This window comes from Rhamphochromis sp. 'chilingali' (genome assembly GCF_963969265.1).
Source record: "Rhamphochromis sp. 'chilingali' genome assembly, chromosome: 8".
Classification (NCBI taxonomy): Eukaryota; Metazoa; Chordata; class Actinopteri; order Cichliformes; family Cichlidae; genus Rhamphochromis; species Rhamphochromis sp. 'chilingali'.
This window is the reverse complement of record NC_137935.1, coordinates 31693198-31703099: the sequence shown is the minus strand read 5'-3', so window position 1 is coordinate 31703099 and position 9902 is coordinate 31693198. Positions and strand designations below refer to the sequence as shown.

General features: G+C 40.3%; 1 long non-coding RNA gene across 1 annotated transcript; it reads right to left on the bottom strand.

Annotated features, from left to right (window-relative positions):
• Window positions 1-2582: 2582 nt before the first annotated feature.
• LOC308400750 lies at window positions 2583-3456 on the bottom strand. The gene is made up of 3 exons (XR_013972410.1): window positions 3040-3456; window positions 2779-2937; window positions 2583-2662 (listed from the first exon to the last, which is right to left on the bottom strand). It is a non-coding gene; the product is annotated as an uncharacterized lncRNA (long non-coding RNA).
• Window positions 3457-9902: the final 6446 nt, after the last annotated feature.

Genomic DNA, 9902 nt, shown 5'->3' with positions numbered 1-9902 from the left:
AGGCCAATGACTCAACCAACGGTTTCCAGTTGTAGCTATGAGTGTTCACATGGGCGTTGGTGTTGATGGATGTGTTTGATGAATCATTAACATCAATGGGTCAGCTCAGAGTATAGTGACATATCTTGAGAAGACAGTCAAACTATGACATCTTGTGTTACTTCATCGTATGGTGATATCTTCATCTTAAGAATGGACAGGTGTCCATTTGTCTGTCTGCAGCAAGAATCTGAGAAAACCTGGGCAGAAACAAGATTTTGAAAAGACTGGAATGATTCTTTAAAATGCTGTGACTGGCATTCAAAATATCTTTATTTTTCCTCTAACTTCTTCTTTATTTTTTGCATCACTTTCAACTTTTCAACAGAAAATGCCTGCTGACCTCTCAGCTTTCCCAGCTTAAGTCATTGTTAAGGGTAGAGGGACACACCTGTATATGAACACAACTACAGTTTTTTATGAGATTGACCATAAGCACAGTTTTCATTGACTGTGATAGCCAACTGTGGCAACATTTTGGGAGTAATGTAAAGGCTGGATGCACAGATGAATTGAAAGGTGAGAAGCTTTACGACAGCTCTTTCTGAGATAAGAAGAGAGAGAGATTGCTTTACTCTGGTGACATTTAGTTTTTTTTAGTTTTTTGCAAGAACTTCTAGAAGAGGATGGAGGCTGTAGGAGCAAGAGGCTTTTATCCGAGTGGGCAGACAGTATTACGGTGAATGCAAAGTGTGAAGGTGGAGCTGAGGGGTGGTGCCTCAGCAATTTGAGTCCTGCAGATGATTTTGTCACTAATGAATTTATTTAAAAGTTTTATTTACAGATTATTTAAAGCTTATTTACACAGACTCAGTAACTGTTCTCATTTCTTTCACTGTTTCTCTGAGCTGTTCAGCTCAGCACTCGGGTTCTTTTGTAGTATCCACATTAAATTCAGGAGGACACTCTTCAACTCCGTAAGTCACGTCCACGTGAAGGCGGCCGTCTTCATCAGTAGACATAATCATGGTGGGACGGTTCAGTCTCTCCCATAGCTTCTTCTTTATGAGGCGTCCCAGCTCCAAACTGTATGGATGGAGCTGTCCGTTCTCGTCTCTGTGAGGAACAGAAGAAATAGAAAGTTTTAAGCCATTTTTTTTGTCGGGCGGGGGACAAAAGGGGTTTGATCCACACTGACCTCAGCATATCATCAACCACTTCATGGTACACCTGCTGATACTCTTCTACTGAGCGGTTGTGGATCTTTAGAGGGCTGTCTGGCCGAGGTGCAGCAGTAGAGGGTCGAAGATTGTGGGCTGTATTTGAGACCGGAGGCAGCTCAGAATCAGGGATGGTGGCTGATGGTCTTGTGAACGTGTCGTCTGCATCTGAGGTAGAGGCCTGAGGGGTGGAAGACATATAGCTATCATTTATTTGTTATCAATTTAGCACCACTGCAGAAAGTCTAGGACAGACAGACAACCTTGGTTTTCCTCCTTTTCTGGGGAAGGATGACTGCATTTGGAGAGCGCTGGCGTTTCACTTGAGTGTGCTGTAAGTGGAAACAGGCAGTAAGACACAAGAACATCCTTAAGAACATCCTTTAACAATCCTGCAGAGACAAATCTCCATCAGATACATTGACCACTCTCACAGGAGATCACCCTCAAAAATTTGCCAGATCTTAAGATGTAAGAAGAGATTTAAAACATGAGCTGTGCTATGTTGCTACTCATGATTTGATGGAAAGTAAACAAGTGTTGTAAATGAATCAAACAAGCAGAGTAGCATCGTTTCTAATATATTCACGTATTTTATCATTTAACATATGAGAATCAGATGTGTAACCTGCTCATCCTTGAAACACTGACACGGTCTACAGGCTCCAGGCTTTCTCCTCCTCTCTGATAGCCGTGCAGAGACTCTCTTTGCTGTGAGGCTGTCTTGGACTTCAGCAGCACACTGCAAAATTTCATACACATCGGAAAAAAGCCTTTCTAACACAGCATATGTAATAATGTCAGTTTTAACATATTTCTTGCAACTAAATTGGATTTTCTGGAAGACTGAACACCACAGTGTTCTCCTGCCACCTAAAATTTACATGCAAACAGCAATTAAGTAAAACTTTAGCTAAATACAAAATATCAGGTTATAGTATTTCAGATTCACAGGTTGACTTGTTTAAAACAATAAGATCCACCTGATTGGAAAGGTTTAATTACAACAGATGCAGAAAAACATTTATGCATGCATTTGCATTTGTTTTGAATTAGACTAAGTTTAGGCAACTTTGAGTGCTACCGATTGTGCTACCGAATGCACGTCGATTCACACTCTCAGGTAAATTGTAAATAAAGTAAATTGAGTAAATTGACCTTGAAAAGACTTCATTGGTTATATATTTACAATAAATACTGTTTTGTTTTTTAAGATATCAGAAAATCTTAAATCTAAACTTTCAGACCTACAAAAATCTCAGAGGTGAAACACACTGAAAACAAATCAAATCTCACATTTTCCTTTCTTTCTTTCTTTCTTTCTTTCTTTCTTTCTTTCTTTCTTTCTTTCTTTCTTTCTTTCTTTCTTTCTTTCTTTCTTTCTTTCTTTCTTTCTTTCTTTCCACATCTTTCTGAATTTCCTGTGTTTGACCAGGTCTTTTAGGATGGCCTTTCCATGAGCTCTGCAGAGAGAAGCATTTTTAATCAGCACTTTAGTTTCTAAGTAAATGCAGAGAATTTATCAAAAGAAAGTCAAAATAGAAATATCAGCCTATAATTGTTAAAAGTTCACACTGACCTGACTTCAGAGGAAGCATCCTGACACAGTTCACTGACAGCCAACAGGAAGCATTTGGTGAAAATCCGTCTTGCAGACAGAACTTTCTCCGCTTCCATGAATTTATTGATTATAAGGAGCCCCAGTGCGGCACCAGCTCTCACAAGAACGCTCTTATGTCTGAGGAAGGAAACACAGACAAATCCACTCAGTGTGTTTGATTTTCACCTGATCTGATTGTGATGCTGGGGTCACAGATACTCTTCACAGGTGTGAACTTACTTCAAACCCATAGTCACCAGGCTGTTTAGAAAGCAACTCGGGCTGCAACCGTGAACCAGAGCGGTCAGAGCTTCCTTGGCATGCTGCTGAATGAGCATATTGGCATTTGCCCTTACAAACACCTGGAGTAAACTCTCACAGGTCCATTCAGCTTCTTTGTCCATCCTCTCTCTGAGGTGTACACACAAATATATTACAGTGTCCAGTGCCGCACAGGACACACAAGAGGGATTGTTTTTAATCTAAAGAATCAGAGGAAATTTCAGCAGTTTGAAATCAAACCTGTTACAAAACTGCATGAGACAGGGCACGCTTGCAAACATGGACAGAAGAGGGTGGCATAAACACAGATGTAGAGAGAAAAACAGCTGGTATACCTCTTGTGTCACCCCCAAGCAAACCTTTAAAAGTTTTAAATGATGAGTAACACTGAAGAATTATATAAATACAAGTCAACAAGTAAAGAACATAATTAGGATCATGCTCTTGATTAAAGAGTCCCAAACATGATAAGATAGGGAGGCGCAGGAAAAGGTGTTTTGTTTCCTTTGCAGAAGATCTCGGCGACCACAGGGGGGTGAGGATCCTGGAGGCCCGAGGCCTGATGGACCACAAGAGAGGGACGCAGAAAAAACCTAATCTTACGCATGGAGTGTTCTCGAGGGGGAGCTGGTGTTTATTACTGGACCACTTAGATGACATGAGGTGGTTGTCTGATTTGCTGAGCCAAAAGGACAGCTAGAGATTGTCAGAGCGAGGACACAATGTATTGCGACCTCTGGTGTTCCAGAGGTCGAGAGAGGGAGTGTTGAGATTGGAGAGATATTTTGCTGCTATTGTTAATAATCATCATCATTACCATTGCATTAATAATATAATCTACAGCATTGATAGTGCATTCAGATGTTTAAACATCTTGGTACCCAATTGGCCTTTGTTATAGGTGCAGTTATAACCACTTTAAACTGTTGAGTTGAATCTATAATCTTAAATGCTTTTGAATGCTTGTTATAATCTTAAGTGTGTATGTGATGATTATGTTGATTCTGAGTACACTCTGTCCAAAGTCAGAGTGACAGGAAACTGCAGGGTTGCAGAGCGTCTGTTATACTTTTATATTCTTTTATTAAGCTTTTAGTAGAGGTTCTTGATTATAACATTTATTCAACATAGTAAAATAGTTTCAGTTAGGTTGTTACACATAAGGATGAGCCTCTGTTCTGGTAAAAGGTCAGAAGTGCAACGGGTGAATTGAGAGAGCATGTAAGGTCGACACACACACACACACACACACACACACACACACACACACACACACACACACACACACACACACACACACACACACACACACATTAGTTAGACTCATTTATAGGTGAGAGGTTAGTCATGTTTGTCTCTGCAAGAAAGAGGAACAGTGTCTTGCAGGATGTGGGGCTCGTGTTCCAGACGAGACAGAGATAATGTTCTTTTAAACTGTGTTAAAAGTCATTGTGGTTTTGATGTGACCTATGTATGAAATGGATCTGTGACGTATGAAGGGGCGTCATTAATTCAAACCCTGATGGTATAAATATCTGCTTATGCTTTGATTAAGTCGAAGATCAATTCCTGTCTGCATACAGAGTGGTCTTCCCATGCGTGTATTCATTAAAATCAATTGTTTGACCAAGCTCTTCTGGACCAATGGTTGTTTGTACTCTCCTCCTCAATATTTGAACCTTAACAAAACTCTACGGAGGTTTAACTTCAACTCCTCTTGGTGATGCCGCGCCAGGGTGCGGATGTATCGCAGCCCCTCTATCTTTTTCTGCCTGTAGGAAGATCAAATAGTTTTAAAACTCATATCCTCACATTAAATTGAAAATAATTAATGATAACAGTAGAAAATCATTTTACCAGTCGTCCTGACTCAGCAGGCTGAGGCTCAGCCGGAGAGTCTCTGAAGGATTCGAGACTGACTGAAGCTCCTCCCCTAACTTTTTGTCAATTGACAGGAGGTACCCCACGATAAGCCCTTTAAAGTCCACCTCTGGAGGGTGTCTAACAACCCTTCGAGGTTTCCTTTGTTCTGGAGCTGGAGTTTGAGGAGGAGCTGGAGCTACAGCCCCTGCTCGAACTCCAGCTCCTCCTCCAGTTTGAGGCGCTGGAACAATAGTTTGGGGCAGAGAGGCATCCACACAATTTTTTTTAATTGTTTGCTCCAATGCCTCAAACATATGTTGGGCTGTCACCAGCCTGACACCACTGGCGACTTCTTTGTCTGCACAGATTAGATCATGAAATATTTATTACTCACATTTCAGTTTGTTTGCAGCTGAAAATGAACAAGACAAAAGTGCACTTTAAAGGGGAGAGCAAACCATGTATGTCTATAAGTGTGTTTATTAAATTAAAGTACAAGTTTTCAGTTCAACATAATCAATCTTAATTAACCATTTACCAAAATTTGTATTCAAATAAAACCAAATCACAACCTGGATAAAAAGTGAAGCTGAAATGTCAAACTTTTGACCTCTATAGATATTTTACCATGGCAACACCTTAACATTCAATGTGTTTTAGCAATGTGTAAACTCTGGTTGGAGGGTTTATCTCTCACACAACAGCTGATTAAAAGTCTGAAGGGTTTAAATGTCTGATATTCTGACTCTTTACTGCGTCGATATAAGAACTGACCTCTTTCTCTGTAGTTTTTTGACCTCACTGGAATCTGACTTCTGTGAGGTCGAGAGGATGATGGAGGACACGGAGCAAATGAAGATGCCAAGCTCAATTCCCGCTGGGGCTGCACCTTCCCAAAAATTTCACCAAGTGGATGCAGGCTGTCCCTGGGTGTTTCTCTAAAGGTTGTCACGTTTCCAACAGCCACCCTGGATTCCAAGTGACGATTGAAAATCCGGTCACGGATCCGATTTTCTAAGTCCTCTACAGGTCGAAGAATCTCATCAATTCGGGAAAGAGTGTCTGTCCTTCTCTCCATGTTTTCTATATCCTCTGTATATCTCTAGACAATCAGATTAAAGGGAAAAAAGCTGAGTTGACTTGAAATGTTTAAAAATTATTTTACAAAAATAGATTCACAATTTTACTGTAATAAACTAAACGACATTACACCATCACACATCTAATCCTAGAAGGTTTGTTTTTTAATGACCAAAGTATTTTAACTTTATGCCATAACAACAGAAAGCATGAAAACAGAAAAAGTGATGAGCTGTCTTCATATCTCAGTTATTGTTACAACAGTCTTTATCTGTTTTTACTTCTTAGCATCTACATTTTCTCTTCAGGATTTTGAGATGAATATATATAAAATTATGATAATTCACCTTGTATATGTACTGTCAAAAGAACCCTCTAAGCCTTGTGAATGAATTATATAAATTTCAAAATTAAGAACAGATACTAAAGCAGTTACAATAATGTAATTTTTAATTAAAATTAGTATATATTTATTTTCATACATACATTTCAAGTGGATCAGGGATCCAGTGCAAATAGAACATATCTTTTGTAAACATCAGTAAAACCTCAGAGAAATAGTTTTGCTGTTAGTGTCTCACACAGCTTTTCTGAAATCCACTATTGTGTTTTGGGGACACACAGGATAACACAGCGTGTACAAGTGAACTGACAGAAACTGAACGATCAGAAAATGAAAAACTGCCTTTTAAAATACTTCAAAAAATGAAAACATACTGAACAGTATTGTAAAACCTCTGTGAAACTCATGCAATTTAGCCTTATTTATAACTACCCTCTCACTTCTTTGAGACTGTAAGGTTTTTCTGCAAAAAGAGAAGCTGGTCTACATGTTGTGGAGTCAGGTAGCTCCTTTGTGCGGTAACAGTGTCACCAGCAGTTGAAAACACTCGTTCAGAAGGAACACTGGTCCCAGGTATGGAAAGATACTGCTTTGCTTGTAGAGCCAAAAGAGGATACTCCCTTTCACGGTCCCTCCACCAGATCAAAGGATCCTCAGAAAGTGCAACAGGCTCAACGTCCCTGTATCGATTCACTTCTTCCTTTGCCTTCTGAGTTGGTGTTTTCTGTGGTGCTGATGTTTTTGTTGAGTAGGCTGGCCCAAGGAGAAAAATTAATGCAGAGTCCTTTGACCTCTTAATTGGAGGGGCATAATCCACTTCATCAACACCACCAAGAGAGATGTCAGGGACAGTTTCCTCAGATGTGTCACCATCAGACTGTCGCTGTAGAAAAATGAAAACTTAATTACTAAAGAAATTACTATTTATATTCTAACTCGAGTAGTGCAAAAAAACCAATCATTTTTAGCTGTGTCCACGTTCTCCAAACCTGCTGCTTCCAACACCAACTGAGAGAATGTGTTGTTACAGGTCTCTTTGGACAAGAATGGCAGGGCCTTAAAGCGAGGATCTAATGCTGATGCAATGTACAGCTTGTCCTTTAGGGCCACATATCTTGAAAAGAGATTTTGCACATTTAACTCAGTTTATTATGTTGGATATACATGTGCATGGTTACATACACTCATGCAAGATCAGAAACATTAATATACGACTTTGTTTCCATATTTTATATATAAACATCTATAGATAGATAGATATAAAATCAAAAGGCCTATTACTAGACAAGAGGGCTTAACTAACATTTTTATAATATATATATTTTTTCATTATAGTAAGAATTTTCATGTAATACATGCATCCATACAGTTACACTCATTCATGGCATATACACACAATTCATAAACATACTTTGACTTCAAGTTGTCGTATACAGCAGTCTTGAGGTCTTTAATCAGTGAGGAGTCGTGAGAGACACTGATCATCTTCTCCAGCAGCTGTGCATGCAGAGGTGCAATGATGGAAAGGGTCGGGGACTTTTCTTCACACATAACCAGTGTGGCTGCTTTCAGCGGCTTCAAAGCTTTCACTATATCTTCTCCATCAGTTACTGTATGTCAGCCTCTGTAAGACTACAGAGATTACTGTCACTTCTCCTCACTTCAGGTGAGAGTAGAGCTGCAGAGATTGCTGGTTGTTGCTCTAGGAAGTGTTCCAGCATGTCCAACGTGCTGTTCCATCTGGTCACCCTATCAGTCACCAGCTTATGGGCAGGTAGATTCAGTATCTTTTGCTTCTCTTTAAGCTTGCGACTTGCAACAGTGCTGCGATGAAAAAAGGATGCTATGCGTCTCACTCGGCCAAGCAGCTGAGCAACAGCTGGAACTTTCAGTCCTGCTTGTGAAGCTAAATTGAGTGTGTGGGCAAAACAACCAATGTGCAACCAGCCCGTTATTTCCACAGCTCGCACCATATTTGCAGCATTGTCAGTTACAATGCCTGGATTTTTGTTTGTAAGCTCCCATTCTTCGATTGCTTTGAACATAATTTCAGATAAATTAACTGCTGTGTGGCTTGCTTCAGTGGTTCTTGTCTGTAAGACATGAACCACTGAAAAAGTGAAACACTAACATCGTGTTTCACTTTTTCATACATGTTTGGGATTACCACTTCACTCAAATGTTTGCGTGTTGGTAAAACATAGCGTGGTTCTAGCGTATTAATGAGGTTTTGGAAGCCATCATTTTCAACAACGCTGTACGGACGTATATCTTTACATATGAGAGTTGCGACAGACTGTGTTATTTTTTGGGCACATTGGAGAAGTGGATGCCAACTTCACTGCAAATGCCTTTTCGAGTGAGCGTTGCTTGGTGTCGGCCGTTTTTGCTAGCGGGATATCTGGATGATGCCTCGTTAAATGATTTCTGAGATTTGTGGTATTTCCACAGTGCTTTACCTCCATTTTGCACATCTTACATACGGCTTTGCTTTTGTCCGGCTCTTCACTGTCTTCACAGTTCTTAAATCCAAAGTGTTGCCAGACATCTGCCTTTAGGCTTGGTGGCACATTCCCGTGAGTAGCCATGATGGTTCATGCGTCCAGGTCACTTAACTCTGGCGTGACTTCCTCATGTTAACCGCTTGCAAGTTTCATACGCGGCAAACCACATATGTATATAAAAAAAATTGATTTCAGGATTTAATGAATTGATATCGTTTTATTCCAGTTAGAATCTATTTTAATCGATGAATCGATTTTTTAAACCCACCCCTAACTGCGTGCTTTATATCTTGTTGAGAGCGCACAGAGTGATCTCACAGTGACTGCATACTTTGCAGGGCCCCGACCGATGTATGTAAAGGCCACAGGCAGTGTGGGCTGTGAACGCTGAACAAATAGTATGGCATCAAAAGAGGCAGGGCAGCAGGCACTTTACATCTTCATGTTTCCCTCTCACCACATATCCAAACCAATATCATGACCAGCAGTTTTACGGCTGTGGCTCCAGCAAACGTCAGCTGATACTAGAAAGTAATGTTAAATTATTCTAACAACAGCTTATCAAGCTTAAATGTGCTGCCGCTGGTCTCCTCTTTCTGGTGCAAAGTGGGCAATGAACAAACAACGGAGACGGACTTGCGACAGAAAAGCCGATCAGCTGATCATGATTGAAGTAGCAAGAGGAGAGAGATGGGGAGAGAATGATAGAAGAAGAGGCAGCTGTGCAGCATAAAGACACAGCATAACTCCAGCTTTGTGTCGTTTTTCATTCAACTTGAAGTATGGGACAAATCGTGTTCCTTTTCACCTCAATATGGAACTTTAAAGTTTGACCTCCTCGGCTGTAATTGGCCAGCACAGAGTCGATCATGACCAACTGGCCAATCCACTACCTTTCATTGTTTATACGGTTACAATAATAATAATAATAATATAAGCATCTGCCCAAATGAAAAATCACCATCAGTAGCCGATGGCCAGTCCAGCTGTGGCTCCAGGAGAGAATGTTTCAGGCTCTCTGAAACACATTA